Consider the following 24,315-nt stretch of genomic DNA (forward strand, 5'->3'; position numbering starts at 1 on the left):
GGATCAGATAAAATGGACTACGGGTAAAAACAAAATTGTATCATCATACTAACAAAGTTTAGGAAAGATCCCAAAGCACTTTACAGAATTAAAGTGCCATACAAACTACACTTTACACACACATGGAATCACTTCCCCCACCACTAAAATGCATCCAGCACTGAAGTGAAATAAAGCTGTATTTAGTGGCACACAGCAACATTACACAACTGATTAGGTTGAGAACTTCATTTCCAACTGAGATTGAAAAGTAAATTCCTGGCACTGGATTATCCAGACTGGAATCTGGCTGTAATTGCAAATACCTTACTCCTATTGGTGAACACCTAAACATACAAGAAGTCACACTGAGATTTATGCATGTAAATACTCACCAATGGGACTAAGGGGTTCACGAGATGGTCCTTATTTTTTTTTTAAATGTTTAAACTAATCATCATTGTGACAAATTGGCCACAGAAATCACAATTTATGGGCCTTAAGGCACTGTGGTGTTCTGTAGAACTTGAGAGTACTTCATGAAATACCAGTAGCAATAAACTATTCCTCTGTAGCAGTGGTTCTCAACCTTTCCAGACCACTCTATCTCTTTCAGGAGTCTGATTTGTCTTGCATACCCCAAGTTTTACCTCACTTAAAAACTTCTTGCTTACAAAAATCAGACATAAAAACACAAATGTGTCACAGCACACTATTACTGAAAAATTGCTTACTTTCTCATTCTGTCTGTATGAAATTTTAGTTTGTACTGACTTCGCTAGTGCTTTTTATGTAGCCTGTTGTGAAACTAAGTATATATCTAACTGAGTTGATGTACCCCTGGACGACCTCTGCGTACCCCCCAGGGGTACATATACTCCTGGTTGAAGAACCACTACTCTATAGGAAGGTGGATGGATAGAGCTCCTTGAAGTTTCTGTGGAAACTTAAGCACTTCCTGCTTAAAGTGAACTTAATGCTGGTTCTCTTTCACACAGTCTGTTCTTTATTCTGTCCGAATTACAGTGCTGAAACCCCTACCCCAGGGGTGGCCAACCTGAGCTTGAGAAGGAGCCAGAATTTACCAATGTACATTGCCAAAGAACCACAGTAATACGTCAGCAGCTGTTTCGTGGCATGCAGGAGGCTCTGGAGGGGTGGGGGAGGAGCGAGGGCATGGCAGGCTCAGGGGAGGGATGGGATGGGAAGGGGTGGAGTGGGGGCAGGACCTGTGGCAGAGCCAGGGGTTTATCAGTGATCCCCTTCCGGCACATTGGAAAGTTGGCGCCTGTAACTCCAGGCCCTGGAGTCGGTGCCTATACAAGGAGCCGCTTCTGAAGAGCCACAGGTTGGCCACCCCATCCCACCATGCAAGCATGCACACTCCCACGCACGCATGCACACCCTCCCAGTGCAGGATGTAGTTTAACTTTGCGCATCTACAATATTTATACCAGGGCAAAATGCCTAATTTATAAACATGCAAAACATTGGTATTGATTCCAACAAATATAAAGCTTTTGTCTGGATTTATTTGAAACTTGGCCTCATTGTTACAAGAAGAATGGATGGAAGGGAGGATTAAGCAAGAAGTTTCTTCACCCATTTTACTCACCCCTCCTACGTAGACCAAGCTAGTAAGACCTGTGGCCTAGTCAATGCTCAGGGGAGCATTATCAGCTTGCACCTTAAGTGATGATTAAAATGAACCCTCTCCTCCCTTCATGAGTGTGTATGTAAATTTGTATCTATGGGTCCCAAAATTTTCAATCCAACCAAATATGGCACCTGCACATGTCTCAGGGAGTGCTCTCTTTGACTATTCATTAGGGTGGATCCTTAATGGACACTACTGCAAATCCGTCATCTGTTCTTACTTCAGTGTATGAGATCTCTGATAGGTTACCCACCGTGTCTTTTCTAGGATAATTTTTATTTTCTTGGAATGAACTTGCTTCCTGCAAGGAGTGCTCCACAGCTATCTGAAAATGGATATGGGGCCCATTAAATATCATCAAGCTACATCATGACATGCCAGTGATGACACGAAGGAGGAAAATTCCTTGAAGAATGTCCATGATGGATTCTTTAATGGAAGGCTTAATGAAAGACATGCTGGGGTCAAAAAGAAATAAGCCTGCAGAAAACCTATTTTGTCAAATCTCTATTTATAAATACGTAAAGTACTTAGAGCTGAAAGTGACATTCAGATTGATAGATTTAGCAAATGAAAAATTCTCAAACTCTTTCACCCACTTCAAAAAGCAAAAACAATCACACCTGAAAATAAAATCCAACATATAATTCTATTATAGACAAGGGGAAGGCGCTTTCATTTTCTAGTGGACCTCTTTATATGGCTTCTCAGTAAAACTATATTGACGTCAATGGCATGCTCAACACTTCTGAAGCTCAGGACATTGTATTTATGTGCCCAATATGGATTTAGGACCCTAACAAGAGACACTCAGGTTTGAACATTTTGGCCTAAGTTGTCTAGTTTGAACTAAACTAACACCATTATTTTAGATTGCAATTCCTGTTGGAACTCTGTGAACTCTGATTTGATTTTGCAAATCAGAATTGTTTTAGGAGGAAACCGGAAAAGTAGTTGAAAATACGACAGTGCTGAATCTGGTGACCGTAAGTTACACAACCATAGAGAAAAGATCTCATGCAATTTCCATCTTGTTACTGATAACATAAATATACAGAGTATTGACTAACTGTGCAAGCTTTCAAGTTAGAGGCACCTGATCTCACCCCCATTGATGTCAATGGCAAAACTCCCCTTGAATTCTATTGGAGGAAGATTGAGCTCCATATGATGACTTTTTAGGGGAGTTAATTTGTAAAAAGCTCATTTTTTGCACAACTTTAAACTGTGTTTATAATAATCCCTTGAAAGCATGAGACAGTAGCCTGCTTAGGTTGATAACTTGTTTATCTCAGCTAAGTAAGCTGTAATGATCTTTTGGAAGTTGTCTCAGCCACCAGTTCAGTACAAATGTAGCCAAATGAGACAAAGGACAACAAAATATTAAAACAAACCCCCTGAAATTCTTTAAGAGTTGGGATTTAAGAATGAATGTGCACACAGCCTGTGTATCTCCCACCCATACCCAGCTCTACCCGCGCTTGCAAAGCAATGCCCAGCCAGGTGCTGGTGAGATGTGCTGGGGGTAGGTGGACAGCAATCCTCCCACATCATCTCCACTGCACAAGAGCCTTCCATGGTGGTGGAGAAGGAAGAAAGAGGCGGCTGGTTTTACTCCTAACTCTCACAGCCATCCTCAGGGGAGTAAGTATTATTGCACCCTTTTCACAGTCAGGCAAATGGAGGCACAAACGGGTGAAGTACACGGTCACTTATGGAGTCATTAGCAGACCTAGAAATAAAATCCAAGAGCTGTGACTCAGTCCCAGGCTCCAATCACTAGATATAGGACCTCCACTATTTTATGGTGATTAATGTTTGCAAAACTGTGTTAAGTGCCAAGTTTTATTATTAAATAGCCATAAAGGCAGGTCAAAAGGACAGCAAATTTCTGGTGCCTCGAGTCTGGCAGGCTAGTTAGCAAGCACAAAACCTGGCTTTTACAAAAGGCTTACGAAACTACACACGAGGTTTTGCTAGGTTAAAATAAAGGGCTCTGAAATATAGTTCTGAATTACATGGAACTCTCTCCAGCCAGATTCAGGATTTAATGTAATGATCACACATGTTTCTCTCTTGCATTGGAAGATGCTAATTCTTTTCCCATTTGCAGAAACTAGAGCACTCATATGTCAGATGGATTTAATATGAATCGGCCTTAATACTCCACTGTTACGATTTTGAATGTGACTGGCCATTTCTTGTTTTCAGTCTTTGAATATTTTTATTTCCATTTTCACAAGCTATGATGATTGGATTCAATGCTATTGTAATAGCTTGTATTGATTTGGATGATTTTTTGTGCTCGAGGGGCCTATTCCTGCAATCACTTACTACAACAAATAGTCCCATTGACTTAGGCCCAGTCCTGCAATTCATTAGTTGCAGTCTGCCTACCCACAACAAATTGCAGGAGCAGGGCCTTAATAGTAAAGTAGGCTCAGTAGTGTTTGCAGGCTTAATCCTCGAGTTTGCATTGCAAGGGTACATAAAGAGAGTGAGTTTTATAGCTTTTTTTAACTTTTTTTTTTTTTTTTAATTAATGGAGATATCCCATATCCTAGAGCTGGAAGGGACCTTGAAAGGTCATTGAGTCCAGCCCCCTGCCTTCACTAGCAGGACCAAATACTGATTTTGCCCCAGATCCCTAAGTGGCCCCCTCAAGGATTGAATTCACAACCCTGGGTTTAGCAGGCCAATGCTCAAACCACTGAGCTATCCCTCCCCCCTGAATCACAAGTCCTCAAGCATCAGAACTGGGGTTGCTGCTGGGAAGGAAATGTAGAGGGAAGAATAGATTAGATACATAAAAAGACAGAGCAGAGGGAGCGAAACAGGTAAAGGAAGATGGGGAAGGTTGAGAAACAACGGGCAGAAATAGTGGTGGCCTAAAGGGGAGCAGAATTTCTTACTGAGTGTGACAATAAGGTACTGAACAAATAAAAGTTTAGTTACTATGTAAAGGCAGTATTTGCCTCTTGTTCTCTGTACAAACTTCCTATTGGCTCCAGTGAGAGAGCCAAGATAGAGTATCAGGGGGTAGCCGTGTTAGTCTGTATCTACAAAAACAACAAAGAGTCTGGTGGCACCTTAAAGACTAACAGATTTATTTGGGCATAAGCTTTCGTGAGTAAAAACCTCACTTCTTCGGATGCATAGAGTGAAAGCTACAGAAAGGGAGTAGGAAATATGACAATTTGAGGAATCTGTCTACCTACAATTCATTAATTCTAATTTTATGAAATTGCTCTGTCATTAATTGCCTCAGTGTGTAGTGAGTCAGTTATAAGCTAATGAGCTCCCTTAACACATATCACCCAGCCTATCTGGAAGAAGATAAGCAACAAACAAAGAGGTTAACCTTAACAATTAGGCACTGCCCAAATAATGGATATGCTAAGAAGGGTGCCTGAGCTGGAAAACTAGTTTAACCAAGTTTATCTGCAGAAAGTGGGGAGTGGAGAGTGAAAAATACCTAACGGGAACAAAAGGGAGAGAGGTGACAACGCTGGTTTAAAAAGACACAGGAGGCTTTGGGCAGGGAAGAACAAAAGGGGCATGCTTTTTTAATTGAGGGGTCATTTTTGATTGCAGGACCAAGGAAGAAAAAAGCTGGCTGCATGGGGGAGAGAGACAATTTGGAGGAGAAGCCACGTGCAGGAAAAGTGATCCTGGACACTCTAGAGGACTATGAGCAAAATCCAAAGAACAATCAAGAGTAATAAGGAAACTGAAACAAGTAAAGGCACATAGGTGTTTTACTGTTTTGTCTAGATCTGTATATCTCTTGGGCTATCTATAGTAAAGAGTAATTGTGTTAGAAATCTTTACAAATTCCTGTGAGTTATGTGCTTCAACTATCACATCTCTGAAGAGGTAAGCCATAAACCAGAGCACTCACAACTTTCGGCTTTAGGAAAGGGTGGGATTGGCTGCAGCAGCCGGCTCCTAGACGTGGCTGGCATGTCCCTCCAACTTGTAGGCACAGAGGTAGCTGGGGAGCTCCCACGCTGCCCCTGCCATGGCGCAAGCAATGCCCCAAGCACCGGCTCCGCAGCTCCCATTAGCTGGGAACCGCGGCCAATGGGAGCTGCAGGGGTTGCATGTGCAGACAGAGGGGCAGCGCGCAGAGCCTCCTGGCCACCCCTTCGCCTAGGAGCCAGAGGGACATGTTGCCACTTCCTGGGAGCCACTTGAGGTAAGCGCTGCCCAGAGCGAGCGCCCCAACCCCCTGCCCCAGCTCTGAGTCCCCTCCCACATCCAAACTCCCTCCCAGAACCTGCACCCACACATACCCCACACCCCAACCTCCTGCCCCAGCTCGGAGACCCCTCCCACACACTGAACCCCTCCCCCCCTGCCCAGAGCCACAACCCTACTAAGCTATATTAATAAACTTCAAACTTCAGTGAATTTGGGGACCTGGGCAGTTGGACTGTAAGATCCCGCTTCCATGAATGGTTTACAGACAGTCAAAACCAGGGCCAGCTCCAGGGTTTTTGCTGCCCCAAGCAGCCCTGCCCCCCCAAAAAAGCCGTGATCGCAATCGCGATCAGTGGTGGCAATTCGGCGGGAGGTTCTTCACTCCGAGCCGGAGTGAGGGACCTGCCGCCGAATGGCTGGACGCGCCGCCCCCCTCCGGAGTGGCCGCCCCAAGCACCTGCTTGTTAAGCTTGTGCCTGGAGCCGGCCGTGGTCAAAACGAGTCTGTGCTCAGGAAGATATCAGCAAGGCCAAAGAAAGAGATAATGGTGGATCTTATTTAAACCAGGGAAAGGCAAGCTTAAGAGGGTCCCACGTGGTGGGACCTAAACACAGTAGCTTAGTGAGTGTCCAGCAGGTGGGTTTACCAGGGCAGTGACAGAAATCCTGAGTTTATATTGCTGCCCACAGATAATTGTTAAACATGGAATCTAGCCCTCTCCTCCAAATGAATTTGACATCACTGGTCTTTTTCAGACATTCAGAGGGTTGACATTTCCTGTGTTTGAAGGAGCAAAGGCCTGTCCGTACAATAGCACAGGAGGTACCTCACTACTACTTTTGCTTTGACAACTAAGTGCAAAAGAAAGGACTTTTTCTTTCCAGACATGCTAGAAAATGACTAAGTATTCTGAAGAATTTTCTTTAAAAGTTTTCCTGATACAAATTGATTTTAGTTTCTGAATCAACTTTGACACTTTCCCTATGCATTACATACTTCGTAAACAGTAAGTTCTGAAATGGAAGGCCAGCTGAAAGCTGTTACTAGTAGAGTTACTGGAAACTTTTTGTTTTTCCACAAAAACAACTAATCAAAAGGTTAAAGAGTAAAACTTTAGGAATGGGTTAAGGGTTTTTTTGTTTGTTTGGTGATAAAAATATTTTGAGACTGTTAACATTTGATTATATTATTTATTTTGTTTAAAGGTAGTTTTGTAGCATCTCCAATAAGCTAACTATTAAGAAGGCCAGGAACCTGCAAAGTAGGTTTTAGGGACCTGATCATGCCTCCAAGCAAGTAGAACATGCCTCTTTGAGAATATGGTTATCTCCACACTACCGGCTCTGGAGCGACACAGTTCTCGCACCATCCTGCTCCGTAGCATAAATGCTTCCTACAGCAATGGAAGGAGGTTTTCCATCCCTGTAGGTAACCTCTCCGAGTGGCATTACCTAGGTCAATAAAAGAATTCTTCTATTGACTAACCATATGTACACTGGGGGTTAGGTCGGCGTAGCTATGGTGCTCGGAGATGTGATTTTTTCACATCCCTGAGCACCATAGCTATGTCAATCTAACTTTTAAGTGGAGACCAGGCCTATGTCTACTGTTTCTTTAAATCTGTACCAAGAAGCTAGGCAGGACTGGGAAGATTCTAGGCAGAAGCAATGAGACAGATTAGTGATAGGGATAATACCAATTTTGTGATTATTAAAAATATTCCATATTCAGTGTTAGAAGAAAGTGGCTCTTTCTATGATTCTGTCATATGACAGGACTGCAGAGAACTAGTAGGGGCATAACAAGGCTAAGGGAAGCACTCACCTGAAAGCTTTCCCTGTTTGTATGCAGGTGCCATTGGGGCAGAAGACACTCCTTCTGCCTATTTACTCCACTTAGTGCCCCTAGCAATTTAAAGCAAGATTTTAAGCAACACAGAGCAAGAGTTTGCCCTGCATGCTTTCCAGTAACTAATACATTACAGGCAGCCGGTTATGTCACTGAGCAGTGAAGGGTCGGGTGTATTTCCATTAGAATAACTTTTCTAATTTAGTCTGGTTTTAGAACATTAAAACTTGCATTCAAACGTTTACAAAAAAATCAGCTCAATTTCAAGTGAAAATAAAGTTACACATTTCTCAAGTGTATTTGAAAACTCTGCTGTACATAATCAAATACAGCCTAATGTCATTATTGTCACAGAAAAGTCTAATGTTCCCAATGTTTATTTCATACGTTCTTACTTAATTCAGTTATGCTTATTTTTGCACCTATTTGTTCTGTGTTTGTACAGTGCCTAGCACCATGGGGTTCTGGTTCACGACTACATCTCCTAGGCACTATGGTAATAAAAATAATGAATAATACAGCCAGATATGCCAACCTCCCCACTGAAGCAGAAGTGTCTCATATAAGACACCTTTCTTCAGCTCTCCCACATCATATCAGTGCTTTTTCTGCTTGTTGCTGCTTTTCCTCTTTTTCCCCTTCCCAGTAACAGCTTCTCAGGGTGCTGGCACTGTAAAACAGCAGCTGACTTCACAGGGCAATTACCGGCTTTGGTAAGTTTCACTTTGCCCTGAGGACAGAAAATACTGTGAACAAGTAAAGCAAAACTTACCAGAGCAACTCCTGAAGGGGGAAGCAATAGGAGGGAAATAGGAGAGGCAGCAGACATTGGACAAAGCCTTGTCTGTCTGCACACAGTTTTTAACAGCTTATAAATAGTCCAGGCTACGGTTGGCTCCAAAGTTGGCTTGTGCCTTCACACAACATGGTTAATACCCCGTTGAAAGTGTTCTGCCCTTACCAGTGGCTATAATGGCACATAGCTACCTTTCTGTAACAGGTTCAGTGCACAGTCTGCTTGCAGTGTCACTAGGACCTCTTCATCATGACTGTGTCACTGGTTTGGTTGGTCTCCCTTTCTCCTTAGGTCATCTTAGGGTGCAGGGTCACACAAGATGAAACCTCCTTCAGGCCCCTTATCCCCTTCTGTGGGGCTTTGGAATTGCTGCACAGATGTGATACACATAGAATAAGGCAGTATGGTAGATGTTAATACACAAACTTGGTCGATAAGGTTGGGGAGGAGAGGAGAGGGGAGCTGCAGTGTGGGGTATAAATCAAGAACGCTTGTAACTGTGTCAGATGAGTTACCTGTACTGTAGACAGGCCATAAGAGGATAAAAGACCAAGACAGATGGGAAAGAAAAATAATAGACCAGGAATGGGGAAAGAGTTTAAAAACAAAAAAACACCAAGAGAGACAGCAGAAAGAGGTCACTGCTATCAGGGCCGGCTTTAGGCCGATTCAGCCGATTCGGCTGAATCGGGCCCCGCGCTAAGAGGGCCCCGCGCAGCAGCTCTCCACCCCACCCCCAGCTCACTTCTCCCTCCTCCCCTCTCCTGAACACTCCGCCCCCTGCTCCTCCCCCTCCCCTGCTTCCCGCAAATCAGAGGTTCGCGGGAAGTCTGAAAAGAAGCAGGGGCGGGCAGGCAGGCTGGCAGCACCAGGTAAGCTGGGGTGGCGGGGGGCGCGAGAAGGGCTCCAGTGAGGCGTGGCGCGGCCCAGTCCAGCCCCGGCCAAGCAGCTCACTCTGGTCCCAGTTCTGGCCGAGTGCGCCGGCCCGGCCCCGGTCGAGCACCCCCAGCCTCAGCGACTCTGACCCAGCTCGGCTCCGGCCTGGCCTGGACCCCGCGGCTCGGCTCCGGGCCAGACCCAAGCCCCGCGACCCTGGCCGGAGCTCCAGCCGGAACGCGGCCCGATTCCTGGGGGCGGGGCTTGCGGCAAGCCCCACCCCCGGGAATCGGGCCCCCCTCTTTCTAAAGCCGGCCCTGACCGCTATAGCTGGGTAAAAGCAAACGGGTGATGTAGTTTTTCAAGAAAAAAAAAATAAAATCAACTCATAAAAAGACTCAAAGCAGCACAGCACTAAGGATGCTAAGCAAGCAGTATTGATAGGTACCATGGCAGAGAGGATAGAGTTCCACTACAGCACACTGATTCTGTCACAAGTTCTACAGCAAGGCACATGCATTTCATCAGCCTTAGTGATAACACTGCTGATCTCTGCTTCCCCTGGCCCTGCCAGCAGCATGGGAATGCTGCACACTGCAAGTCAACCCCTCTCCTTCAGCCACTTCAATCAGCCACTGTGCTAAAAACTAGTCAGAGTGGACAGCCAAGCACCAAGAATAGATGGGCTCCCCTCTCTGCTTAATGAATGCTAATGCTCCCCAGATCGGTGCTGGTCTCCCTGCTTCGATCATATTTTTCAGGCAATGTGGGGGAACTGATACAACAGAGAGAAGAAGAGCTGCCAGGCTACTTGCAAGGTCAGAATGAGGAAAAAGAAGATGGAGAGCACAGAATGGTGACAAAAACAAGGTGTAAAGAGCAGGGGACACACTGAGAAGCAAAGGGGGAACAAAATCTCCAAATCCCCCTCCAGCACTATAAGAACTTCTGTCTAGCCTCTGCCTAGAGTTTAGAAGTTCCTTAGTATTTTGCAGTTTCAAAAGCCTATTTTGAATTTAATTTGCATGTTGTGTTATCCTGCTGTCTGCAGATTCAAATAATTTTTGCAATTTGTATTGAAACAGCTGAGCCCCACGAATCCAAATGATGAATTTCCTCTTTCTCCTCCCTCCCCTTCCTGAGTATTGACCAAAGAAATTTTCACTTCCTCAGTGACAAAGACTCAAATCCTGGCAGTCATCTTAAACTATGTTCCCCATCTCCTTTCCTCTCATACTTGAATCACCATTACACAAAAGCACTCAACCTATTATGCAAAGGGCTGGCCAGGCCACTCCCAGTCTGCTAAGATGGGTGTGTAGGGGCTGCTCCAGCGTAGTACAGTCCCTTCCATTTGGACCTTACAGGCATAATCTCCATGATGCTCCAGGTCCTGCTGATGGCATGGTTTGAGAACGTTCACTTCAGATAAATATGGCAGATATACTAGTTTTATTGTCATCTTTTCCCGTTCAATTTTATACCACTGGAAAACTTATGCTTGAATATTTTCTTTACCAAGATCTAATCTGAACGATAGGAGTCAAAAGCAGCAGTAATACAGATCTGTGGATTTACAAATTTCACCATTATAAATTAATTATACATGTATCCATGGGAATGGCACTTGTTGCTCTTTAGTATTTATTTTGTTGGAAGGCCATAATGCAGTCACATACTACAGTATACAGAGAGGGAAAGAATATATTTCTACATTATCTTCTGCAGAACCTTATTGTTCCAGCGTTTGTCTAATAAAAAAGTCTAGCATATGAAGCATGGTCAAAAGTCTATTGCTCAAACAGGTCTAGATGGGTGTGCCTGCACCAAACAATGAATAAGATGTAAAAAGCACTAAAAGTACACAATGAAAACCACACACACCAGAACACATGAACAGTAGGGTTGTTGTGCCAATATGTACATTTGCTGAAGTCCCTGAATTGCTTTCAACTAATCAAATACTAAAGAAGATGGAAAACACATTTCCCAGATATAATCAGTCCCCTTTGTATGTATATCGAGTCTGAATTGTAAATAAACGGATGTAGATAATGTAAACAAAATTACAGAAAATGCCAAGCTCAGAGTGCAAATGTACCATGCACAGGGCTGGCTCCAGGCACCAGCTGAGCAAGCTGGTGCTTGGGGCGGCAGATTGTTGGAGGCGGCATTCCGCCCAATCCTAGGGCGGCACAGCTGCCTTTTTTTTTTGTTATTGTTCTTGTTCCGCTCCGGCCGCCCTGTAGGGGGCGGCAGCACGGAGAACCAGAGCGCCCTGCAGGGCAGTCCTCTTCCTTCCCTCCCCGCCGACCGGAGCGGAGCCCTCGCTGCAGGAGGTGGCGCAGCGGGAGGGGCCGCGTGGCAGCACCCCTGCTGTAGCCCTGGCCGCCCCCTTCTCTCTCTCTCTCCTGGCCGCTCCCTCCCCCTCCCGCCCCCCCCACCCCCCAGCCGGTCCCCCTGCACCCACACTCTGGCCGCACCGCAGGTTTTTTTTTGGTTTTTTGTTTTTTGCTTTGCCGTTCTGGCTGCCCTGTTTTTTTTTTTTTTTGCTTGGGGCGGCCAAAAAGCCAGAGCCGGCCCTGACCATGCACACTAATTCCTAGTATGTACTGTAGCATGGTTCAGCTCAATATTTCACAAAATGACTATATTGTAACTGGTATTCTTCAGAAGAACTAAAAAAATCCAATTGTTATTGTTACTGAGACGATGGGGTCAATCAAAAGAATGTATAAAGGAAAAATAGAACTTGAAGATGTAAGTGAGCAAAGTGGGTGTGAGTTTTTTAGTATATCACCCACAGCTTAGACAGGAAGAGCAGTGTTGACCTTACGTTATGTGTACCAAAGGCCTCAGAGGCAGGAGAACATGTTGCTTAGACTGGGAGTTATCATTATACCTGGGACAGTGTATGATGGGGTACTCAATGCTGTACAAAGGAATACATTATAGTTACCCCAGGTGCTTGCAGTCTAAATAAGACAGACAATACAGTCCTAACATATAGGATACATAGGTTGAAGGTCTTCATTTCAAATAATGCTGTTCTCCTCCTCCTCCCCAAACACTGAATTTGGCAGTACTCTCATCTCCCCGCCAAGTGCTTCTGTCAAAATGTCATCTCTATCCATGAGGGTAGAGGCTATTTCCCACAGTAATGTATTTAGCATCCCGATCCCTATGAGTAGTTCTTTAGGTCTGGACATTAAATAGAGGTTCATTATGAATATCAGACCAAGCAGCTCTCATATCTGTCATACAAACACCACACAAGACTGATTCTGCCTCTATATTTATGCTAGGATAGTAATCTTCAAGAAAGATGCTGAAGATTGTTGAGACTGACTATCTTTAGACATCAAATTTAACGGAAGCATAGTTGAATGAGGCTAAAAAGATCACTGCATTTCCCATCCTTCTCTGAAGGACAATTTAACTAAAAATGTTCAATGCCATCATTGGAATGTTGTTAAAACATTTTTGAAATAGTTAATAGGTTACTACATCATGTATGAGTACTGACAATTGCAGCAGTGGGGTTGATCTAAAAAACTCGTATGTTGTTAAAAATAATTTACATAATTCACTTGGCCGTGACCTGCTTCTGATCTTATTTTGTCTGGAAGGTGTTTGCCAGCTATATCCATAAATACATAACTATGTTTTGGAGAAGGGTAGAAACTCTTGTGGGGGGAAAAAACTTGCAGTCACTGATGGCATCAGGAGCATGATCAGCACAAAAAACAAAACAAAAAAACCCCACCCAACCCTACTATTTCACAAAAGGGCATTTGGTTACTCAAAAGCCTAAAGGGGCATTAGCCAATTTCATACAGAGTTGTTGTTTTGTTAAGGTTGTGCTTAAATACATTTATACTACTTGATTCCCTGGCCTCAAGTGGAAGTCCAGCCCATTCCACATGAACCCTGTGAGATCCTCAGGATTTGTGGGGCCAGACCCTCCATTCTCCTGACTGAAGAACACAGGAAAAAGCGCCATGAAGCAATTCTTGGGGAGCTTCCTTCCCACTCCATGTGGCTATTATCATCTAGAGGCACGATCTGGCTTGGGGTTATGGGTAGCTGAAAGTCCTCAGACAGAGGTGAAGAATAGATCTCTAGCATAATGTTTCAAACAAGTGCTCAGCACTTTTTCATGGAAATATCTGCACTATGAGTATGAGTTATCAGCAGGAATTCTACAAAACACACCCTATGGATTTTCTTCTTTTTCTTCTACTTTATAGCAATACCGTCTCACACGGAGTTGGGGCTTATTGATACTATCAAGGCTTGGCCTCATGTTGGGGGCAGCATAGCACCATGCTACCTCAGGGGGGCTGCTGCAAGGAATCCTGTCTCACCCTTGCATTAGGTGGAGTTTACACCGCCCCCCCCCCCTCTACTCACCATCACCCTTTGCCTGCCCACCAGCTGCACTGGCCCAGCTTCACAGGAGCAGCATCAACTCATATAGGAGAAAAAAAAATAAGAGGGAGGAGACCCTGAGTTTCCCTGAGCAAAGGGGCTACAATTATGTCTGACCCTTAAACAGGCCACATAAAGAGGGGAAAGGTGCTTGCTGCCTTCCATATACCCACCTCTGGGTGAGGTACTATCTGGCCCAAAGTGAGTACTTCTCATCCTAAAGATCAAAACACTTAAATACTCAAAATGAAGTATGAAACACACACCTCTTTTCCACCACAAAAATGCAATGACTTCTGGGATTAGCTATTCAACTCTCCACAACCCTAGTGCAGCATTCCCATGTGAAAAGACATGAAGAGTACATTATCTAATATATCTAAGGGTATCTTTAGGTAGAATGCTACTCCCCAAGTTGCACGTTAGCCAGAACACCAAGTACAATGCCTCTCGTCTTGTGCCATGTAATCTTTACTGGCCACAGGTGGCCAGGAGGACCTTAGTTTCGTGTCATTCAAGAGATGGGACCTCCAGCAGCCTCTAAATCAATCTTGGAATAGGTCAACAGAATGTGAAACTATTGGCTCCAGAATCCATGAATTTTAATTGTCTCCTGTGATTCCATACACTCCTGTTAGAGCATTATCAGTCAGATTTTCATCCTGTTTCTACTTTTACTGAGAAAATTCTTTGGCTCTTCCAGTCCATAGTTGCAATGTTGTCACTACCTATTATAAAGATGTGAAGTCCCCACTTTATTAAACTTATAAAACTATCACATCTGCTCTGCATCCAGTACTAGAACAGGAAAGATTCACATTAAAGCAATTTGATTATCCCTTCTTGAAAACTAGGCTCCCCAACACAATTTAATCTTTATTTTGTTAAAATAGTTCTATATTGCATATTTTTTATAATAATTTGGCAAGTGTTCCACAATTTATCTACCAACAGATATTACATTACAACTATTTGCATCCAGCGTTCAGGCATTCCAAGGGTCGTGCAGGAATCATACTGTACAAGGGTAAAAAGTTCCCCCTCAATTTGTGCTGTTTTAAAATGGTGGGATGGGATGAGATAGGGGATTTCAGGAAGTGTGGGAGAGAAGAGTGTTTGTTTAGTTTTTGGCTGAAAAAAATATCTAAAGTGCTCTTCCATTGTGAGAAATGAAAGCAACTTCTACTGTAACTTTTTTGTTCCCTCTGTGTATTCAGAGTCATCATATCTGCTTACTTTAATGACAAACTAGTTTTAACTATTGAGCTGAATTTTATTCTTGCTTGAGAAAAAACAGGAACTGTCTGATGTTCGACCGAGAAAGAACCAGCTTGACTTTCAGATTCTAGACAGAATTTGCAGGTCTGGCAGTTTAAAGTAAAAAGTGTTTTTTCTTTGTTTGTTTGTTTGTTTTAGAAACTGAGCAGACTTGGACTGGAAGCCAGTGAGAGACATTAAACATGGAACAATCACAATACCATTTTCATTTTTTTCAAAGCAGGAGCACACTTTAATATCTAGCTAAGAGGAAGCAGTTTTAATTTGAAGATGCTCCAGGAATTACTTTACTATACACTTGTAGGTTTAAAATCCAGAGTTTAAACACAGAATATCCAGAGGCCATATTTTCTCTCTTAGTTAAACCAAGTCTATTGTCTTGGCTTGTGACAGTGACTAAGAAAATTCTTCTGGCATTCCAACTTTTTTGTTTGTTTTTAATTAGGAATAGTCAAGATTATCTGAAGACAATATAGCCTTGAAGATCAAAACAAACCATCATCTGTAATCCCTTTTTAAAGTGTTTTTCTCAAATAAATTGCTGTATTTCCTTAAAAGCTGAACTATACAGGAAAGCTTAGACTGCAACTACACCCCTTCCCCTGAGCTAAAGGAAAAGCTAACCAGTCTGAAAAGAACTCTCACTTCCTTTTAAGTGATGTACTATAAATTGTATCTGAGGTTCAAAGAACTGTTCCCTGAAGGGGTAGAAACACAAGCTGCCCATTAGTGTCACACTTCCTCTTTTGAACTGGCTATATCCTTAACACATGGTTCATTTAATATTTCTTGTTCACTTCAATGAATTAGAGAGATCAGGTTCCATGACCTGACAAATCAATCATCACCCTTTAGCTAATTCAGTAATAATTCTAGAATGCCCTCAATCAGCCCCTTCTTTCTCCTGCCTGAAAACTTTGCTTTTCTCTTCATTTTTTTTGGGGGGGGGGGGAGGGGGGAGCAGACTAGAGGAAGATGTCAACAAGTATTTATAGACTAGCTTTCCCTAAAATGATTGGTATGCCAATAGGGCAGGTTAAATCTCAAAAATTCCAATGTAATTAAAGACAGTGTGTTATATGAGCGCTAACAACAATAAAAAATAACTAAAACCCAACCTCCTGTGATAAGCTGTTTTATGCAACAGACAAACAAGTGTCTATTATGAACAAGTGTCTAGTCCCTCTGATCTGCAAGGTAAATCCAGGTGGGAAAAAACTGTTACCAAAGCAACAGGGGCAGTTGCCAAAAAGGTTCCAAGACGTCTTTCCTCTCATCACCAGAGAGAAGCACGCGTTCCCTCTGACAAACTCTAGGAATGTCGGAAGCCCATGATTTGTATGAATTAAAGAGGAAGTCCCATTAATCCGTACCCTGCCAGCGCAGGGCTGTTCCCTACATTCCCCACTGGTCTGAAAGGATCACAGAAATTACCGCTGGCCACAGTAGCCCGAACAAGCTACCCACTTCCAAATTAGGAGACAAAAGAAAGACACTTACTTCCCTGAGTGTGAAACTTTGGAAGCAGCAAGTAAACTCCACGGTTACTTCAGCCACAGAGGTGGGGTAGGAGCTAGGGTGTAGTTCAGAGTTAAATTAGCTGATTATCCTCGGGAAGAGGAAAAGCTACACGCTTGATTTTTTTGAAGACCACAGGATTTTGCAGCTGGGAGAGAGAGAGAGGGATAAAGACTCCAGAGCAGCCAAGCCGCTAGTCTGCCTGAGGCCACCCTGTGCGCTGCAGAAAAGGAACTTCGCTTGGTTTCAGTGGGTTGGCTGAGAGTTTTCAGTTTACTTCCTGGTATTAGGAGATTTGCATAAATATCAGTAAAGGGTATGGGGGGGGGGGGAAGAGAAGGGAGGATTTTTAATAAAAATAAAACGTATTGTTCAGTTTTTGATTAACAAATCAAAACAATGGATGAGAGTTTCATAGGAGGGGATGAAGCAGAGACACAAACAAGATCCCCAGAGAGATTTCCACCAGCAATAAACTACGGAGTAAATGAGAAGGGATTTCAGGAGGAGGAAGATCATTACTGTTGGCTGGTTTCATTTTAACTAGAGCAGCCCTCAACCCTCCCTTCCTCTGGCTGTGCTCTGCTCTTAGAGACCCTCACAACCATCTATTTCCCTCACTCTTTCTACCTATTAAATGAGAGGAGGAGGCACACACATGGGGGGAGGCGGCAGTAAGGGAAGTCCAGGCAGTTTCTCCTATTCCCTTTCTCACCTGGTGGATAATAAACTATTTTAGCTCCACTGGAGCATATAGGAGTCCGGGAGAGTTTAGAAGGAATGCAAGTTAAATATTTTGCTGAAGTGTAATGACTGTCCCTCCTGAGCCAGGGAAACTTGTGAGGTATGCCTGAGCAGGGCCGCACTGTTAACACTATTAAACACTACTATTGCAGTAATAGCTAGAGGCTAACCAGCAGAGCATCCCATTGTGCTAGGTGCTGTACACACATATAGTAAATGGCAGTCCTTGCTCCAACATCTTATGAATCTGAAGGGAAAAATGTAAGAGGTGGCTATGGTGGGTAATAGGACAGAAACATTTCTGCTTTGATCATGATTCTGCTTGTTATGTCCAAGACTGGTCAGAGTCCTAATCTGCTTCCTTCATCAGCATGAGTAGAAACTCCTGCTCCCATAATACGCTCTTATTTATTAATAAGAAATAAAAAATATATTGAAAGATCTGAGAGGGATGTCACATGTCCCAATAAGGCAGAGGGCTCTGATGACGGGCACTAGAAATCCACCATCAACCCTGCCAAATATTTAAACATGGCAATTTCTAAGATGTACAAGAAGCAGGCTTGGAAAGGAGCCCAAAGGTAAAATTACCAATTTTTAATTAGGATTCACTAGACGATTGTTCTGATGTGGAATCAGCCCCTAGAGACCATCAAGCCCCAAGCAGGGAGGTCTGGACAAGAAATCCAGAAGCTGCAACTCAAACTTTAAAAGTGGAGAAAGGCATAAGTCTACTTACTGAGTAACCGACTTCTGAGCATAAAAGATTAAATAATATTAAAAGTGATGAGAATTCAAAGTCAGAATTTCAGAAGCAGAGCACTAAATTGGGGTATTGACTACAGCGGGCCCAAATCTTGGGAGTAGCAGTATTAGGTGCAGGACACAATGTGAAACAAAGGTACCTTTATGCCTTCTTTGCAGTTCTCCGATTTTGAAGCTAGCTAAGGGCCTGTTCAGCCCTCAACGCTAGGTAGAGTAGCCTCCAGGGGTACATCTATACTGCAATAGAAGACCTTCAGCATGGCAGTGGCTGGCCTGGGTCAGCTGACTCAGGCTCACCAGGCTGGGGTTGCAGGGCTATAGAATAGTAGTGTAGTTGTTTGGGTTCAGGTTGGAGGCCAAACAAGACCCCAAACAACAGCACTATTTTTAGCTCCACAGCTTGAGCCCCTTGAGTCTGGGGCCTACCTGCTGGTGTACAGTTGGAGGAGCAAGTCCATGCCAATCTATGACATAGTCCTTAGCCACATGTTGTGTGTATGTGCATGCGTATGTGTGTCAGGGTAGTGAACTGGAGGGAGGGGGTGTGACAGGGTGTACCAGTCTCTTTGAGGCCTCTTTGAGGACCCCATGGTCCTACCACATTGTGCCCCAAGAAAGAAGCAGCTAAGGTGGGTCTGTCAGGCCTGTCTAGAGAGGCCGCATAGAAACAGCCAGTCAGAGGCCAACAGGCTCAGATAAAAGGAGGTGCAGGGGCTGAGCATTTCAGTCTCTGGCTGGGACCAGAGGAGCAAGGAAGGGTGCTTGAGAGAGACCTGGAAGACAGGTTCTGGTGGCACTTGCATTCAGTGAGGAGGAGGAGGAGGATCTGAGAGACACAGCCCTGAGGTAAGGGTGAAGAGAAAAGGTGGGAAAAGCCCCAGGGAATAGTAGCAGTGGTACATGGTTGTTATTATAGGGTCCCTAGGTTGGGACCTGAAGTAGTGGGCAGGCCTGGGTTCCCTCACAGTCACTGGGTAAGTGGTTTAAGCCCCGAGAAGGGGACAAATCTCCTTTAGAAGCCCAAGCACAGGGCTGGATTTAAAGGGTCCAGAAATGAGGCTGAAGACCCTGGTGAGGGCCGACAGTTTGTGGGACTTTTGCTACTCTGGAATGGTTAATCCATTTTAGACTGTGTGACTTGGCCAGAGGGCTGAAGTACTGAAGATCCACCTAAAGAGGTCAACAACCTATGGGAGGCTCCTGGGGCAGGACAGCTTGCAGCATCACACTCAGCCAACAGAAAGCACCAACGAGAGGGGATATATCCGGACCACACTGAGCTCCAGCTATTTTCTGTTGCTTGGTCCCTGGAAGGTAATTGCAGTCTGAGCATAAAGTTCAAGCAGGTCCAAATCAGTTCCCTAATGATGCTGAAATACAGGTGTCTTAAAGCCACCTTTGCCTCCTCTCCTCCATACCTTCACTTAGCACAAGAATGCAGAAACTCAAAATTTGGGGCTGATGTTTATCCCTGACATCTATACTGCCACCCAGGGTATGTCTACACTGCAGCAGCACAGCTAGGGCCCTCTAGGCGGCATCTATGCTACCATGGCATCAACGGAAGGGCAGTTGTAGAATCCCTGTCATTTTAACAAATAGGTTAGACGAACACCTATCGGGAATGATATTTTGTCCTGCCTCTGTGCAGGGGGCTCGACTAGATGACCTGTTGCGGACCCTTCCAGCCCCTACGTTTCCATAGTTCTATCAACAAGAAACATCTTTTCAAGAAGATTTGACTAACATGAAAAGCGGTTGGATTTGGGATATATATTCTGTGTTTTGTAAGAAAAGTAAAAAGATGTGTGGTTATCCTTAGCAGAAAAATCTTCCCAGTTCAAGTAAAAGATAAAGAAGGTAGATGCATATCTATCTCAGGAACTATAGCTAGGCAAGAAACTGCCTATACAAACATATTCACCACATGAAAACACTTTAATAATTTTTTTGTTCAGGCCAACTCTGCATCTCAGGGGCATTTTATTGGTGACGGTGCACTTTAATTGGGTCTCCCATCTGAAGCTAGTCAAAAAGTCTAAATAATAAAACAACTTGTGTAGGTCAGAAAACATGAAAAGAGATACCCCAAATCTACCACTGAAATGCTGGAGAGAAAGACTGTCATATTTGAGTATAAGGCTACGTCTACACTACCCGCCTGAATTGGCGGGTAGAAATCGATCTCTCGGGGATCGAATTATCGCATCTCGTCGGGAAGCGACAATCAAACCCTGAATTGACTCTTGTACTCCACCAGCAGAGGTAGAAGTAAGCGCCATCAACGGGGGAGCTGCGGAGGTCGATTTGCCCCCGTCCTCACAGCGGGGTAAGTCGGCTTCAATACGTCGAAGCGTAGCTGAATTTGCATATCTTAAATCGACACCCACCCACCCCCGTAGTGAGGACGTAGCCTCAGAGTGGTAGCCATGTTAGTCTGGATCTGTAAAAAGTGATAAAGAGTCCTGTGGCACCTTATAGACTAACAGACATATTGGAGCATAAGCTTTCGTGGGTGAATACCCACTTCATCAGACGCATGTAGTGGAAATTTCCAGAGGCAGGTATAAATATGCAGGCAAGAATCAGTCTAAAGATAACGAAGTTAGTTCAATCAGGGAGGATGAGGCTCTCTTCTAGAAGTTGAGGTGTGAACACCAAGGGAGGAGAAACTGCTTTTGTAGTTGGCTAGCCATTCACAGTCTTTGTTTAATCCTGGGCTGATGAGGTCAAATTTGCAAATGAACTGAAGTTCAGCAGTTTCTCTTTGAACTCTGGTCCTGAAGTTTTTTTGCTGCAGGATGGCTACCTTTAAATCTGCTATTGTGTGTCCAGGGAGGTTGAAGTGTTCTACAGGTTTTTGTATATTGCCATTCCTGATATCTGACTTGTGTCCATTTATCCTTTTACGTAGGGATTGTCCAGTTTGACTGATGTACATAGCAGAGAGGCATTGCTGGTACATGATGGCGTATATGACATTGGTGGACGTGCAGGTGAATGAACCGGTGATGTGGCTGATCTGGTTAGGTTCTGTGATGGTGTCACTGGTGTAAATATGTGGGCAGAGTTGGCATCGAGGTTTGTTGCATGGATTGGTTCCTGAGTTAGAGCTACTATGGTGTGGTGTGTGGTTGCTGGTGAGAATATGCTTAAGGTTGGCAAGTTGTCTGTGGGCGAGGACTGGCCTGCCTCCCAAGGCCTGTGAAAGTGAGGGATCGTTGTCCAGGATGGGTTATAGATCACTGATGGTGCGTTGGAGAGGTTTTAGCTGAGGACTGTAGGTGATGGCCAGTAGAGTTCTGTTGGTTTCTTTCTTGGGCTTGTCTTGCAGCAGGAGGCTTCTGGGTACACGTCTGGCTCTGCTGATTTGTTTCCTTATTTCCTTGTGCGGGTATCGTAGTTTTGAGAATGCTTGAAGATCTTGTAGGTGTTGGTCTCTGTCTGAGGGGTTGGAGCAAATGCAGTTGTACCTCAGCGCTTGGCTGTAGACGATGGATCGTGTGGTGTGTCCAGGATGGAAGCTGGAGACATGAAGGTAGGCATAGCGGTCGGTGGGTTTTCGGTATAGGGTGGTGGTAACTTGACCGTCACTTATTTGTACCATGGTGTCTAGGAAGTGAACCTCCCGTGTAGATTGGTCTAGGCTGAGGTTGATGGTGGGGTGGAAGATGTTGAAATCATGATGGAATTCTTCCAGAGTCTCCTTCCCATGGGTCCAGATGGTGATGTCCTCAATGTAGCTTAGGTAGAGAACGGGTGTGAGTGGACGAGAGCTGAGAAAGCATTGTTCCAGGTCAGCCAAAAAATGTTGACATATTGTGGGGCCATGCGGGTGCCCATAGCAGTACCACTGGTCTGGAGGTATATATTGTCACCAAATTTGAAATAATTGTGCGTGATGATAAAGTCACAGAGCTCAGCAACCAGTTGTGCTGTGTCATCATCAGGGATACTGTTCCTGACAGCTTGTATTCCATCTGTGTGTGGGATGTTTGTGTAGAGAGCCTCCACATCCATGGTGGCTAGGATGGTATTTTCTGGAAGATCACCAATGCATTGTAGTTTTCTCAGGAAATCAGTGGTGTCACGGAGATAGCTGGGAATGCTGGTTGCATAGGGTCTGAGTAGAGAGTCCACATATCCGGACAGTCCTTCAGTGAGCGTGCCAATTCCAGAGATGATGTGGCGTCCAGGATTTCCAGGTTTGTGAATCTTGGGTAGTAGATAGAATAACCCCGGTTGGGGCTCTAAAGGTATGTTGATTTGTTCCTGTGTTAGTGTAGGGAGTGTCCTGAGTAGATGCAGTTCATTTGCAAATTTGACACCATCAGCTCAGGATTAAACAAAGACTGTGAATGGCTAGCCAACTACAAAAGCAGTTTCTCCTCCCTTGGTGTTCACACCTCAACTTCTAGAAGAGGGCCTCATCCTCCCTGATTGAACTAACCTCATTATCCTGATTCTTGCCTGCATATTTATACCTGCCTCTGGAAATTTCCACTACATGCGTCTGACGAAGTGGGTATTCACCCACGAAAGCTTATGCTCTAATACGTCTATTAGTCTATAAGGTGCCACAGGACTCTTTGTCGCTTTGTCATATTTGAGGAGTCAGTGTTCGTTTTCCAGAATAGATTTTATGTTTTGATGGTCTGGATGTCACTGGTAAGACTCCCATAGACTTTGGATTAAGCCCCCAGACTGTAAACATTTATATAAGGTGTGAAAAAAGGGGATAGTGATATTATTATTGTCCACATTATGTCGCTTTATGGGCTAATGTACACGCTGCAGGGAAGAAAAAGAAGGAACGTACTGGACAATATAGAACCTGAATACAGGCAAAAAAAAAAAAAAAAAAAATTGAAAAGGTCTGTCTAAGGTCTTATATCGCCCCTCTATCACCAGAACATCTGAGGGCCTTCTGCGGGTGTCCTTGAATATGGAAAACTGAATAACACATAGGATATTAGTGATAGTACCATATGTGGAATAGGCAAAGCAATAATTTGAGGGAGATCACTTAGACTGGCTAGTCCTTTAATTTAAAAAGGAGGGAAAATCATTGTATTGAACAAAAGTGCAAAGATTGAAAGGTCTTCATAAGAGTACAGGCAGTCAGAAGCAATGCAGAGCACTTGGAAATGTAAGGACGACAGTTAAAACATGCTATTAAATGAAAGGCAGAGTGGAAAATAAAATTGGCTTAAAGAACCTCTCATAAAGAGGTCAGCAAATCTGATGAAGTACTTGCATATCTCAATTTGTGGATTGGGCTTCAATAAAAGGGTACATTAAAATGAATGGGTTTGGAGAGAGGGAGACTGAGCTAGGGGTTTGAAATCTGAGTCCAACAGTGCCAACAAGTGGAAACGTTTTTTCCTGTAGAAAATCCACCATTTGCATGGTTAATGGTTGCATTATTTCTCCTAGTTTTATTTTTAATTGAAGAATTATCAAGTAGTTTATGTCCAGATTGTTAGCCTGTTTTATAATCAATCAGTTTTCATAGTCTGATAGAAAATGTCTTCTGGATTTCAATTTAAAAAAAAATCCAGTCTTTCCCCAAGATTTCTTTTTCTTCCCCCTCTTTTAATACGAAAGATAAGAGGCAAGAGCAATGTATTTTGGCATTTTTTTTCTTCCATGGCAAAAATTTTGGTGTGGCTATCTTAGAGGAGGCCATCGAGCTAACAAAAAGCACAAGACCATTTACAAATACTATTCCTAAATGTGCCGTTGATATGACAGAGGAGATATTTGACAAGCAAGAAAACAGAAAAGAGAAAAATAATCTAGTAAAGAAATGTTATTTTCAAGCTTGAACACTATGGGGATAACACACACACACACACACACACACACACACACACACACACACACACACACACACACACACACACACACACACACACACACACTTGCATGGATATTCTGCAGTGACTATCAGACAGATTTTTTTTTCTAGGTAAAAATCAGTAGTGGTGGGGAGTGAATCTATTTAGCTGTTTTTAAAAGGTTAGGAGTATAAACAGTTAGTTTTCCAGCTGTTAATTTGTACTCCCATTACTCTAAAATGGCTTTGATTATTTTTAATGGAAATTTGCAGCCTACTAGTTCATATTCTGGACCAATGCTCTAAGAAGTTAAAATGACTCCATTTTTAAATACTTCAGGGAGGAAAAAAATCTATATATTGACTCAATCTCTTTTTGAA

General features: G+C 43.7%; 1 protein-coding gene across 2 annotated transcripts in view; it reads right to left on the bottom strand.

Moving 5' to 3' along the window:
* Positions 1 to 16,824, bottom strand: part of LYN (LYN proto-oncogene, Src family tyrosine kinase) — a 90,738-nt gene extending 73,914 nt beyond the window's left edge. Inside the window, exon 1 of one of the 2 annotated variants that reach the window (XM_054018430.1) lies at positions 16,569 to 16,824. The gene's annotated coding sequence lies outside the window, so the exon portion shown is untranslated. The remainder of the gene's footprint in view (positions 1 to 16,568) is intronic. The other variant, XM_054018429.1, reaches the window with a different exon arrangement.
* Between the last annotated feature and the right edge of the window lie 7,491 nt (positions 16,825 to 24,315).

The sequence above is a fragment of the Malaclemys terrapin genome, chromosome 2, assembly GCF_027887155.1.
Source record: "Malaclemys terrapin pileata isolate rMalTer1 chromosome 2, rMalTer1.hap1, whole genome shotgun sequence".
Classification (NCBI taxonomy): Eukaryota; Metazoa; Chordata; order Testudines; family Emydidae; genus Malaclemys; species Malaclemys terrapin.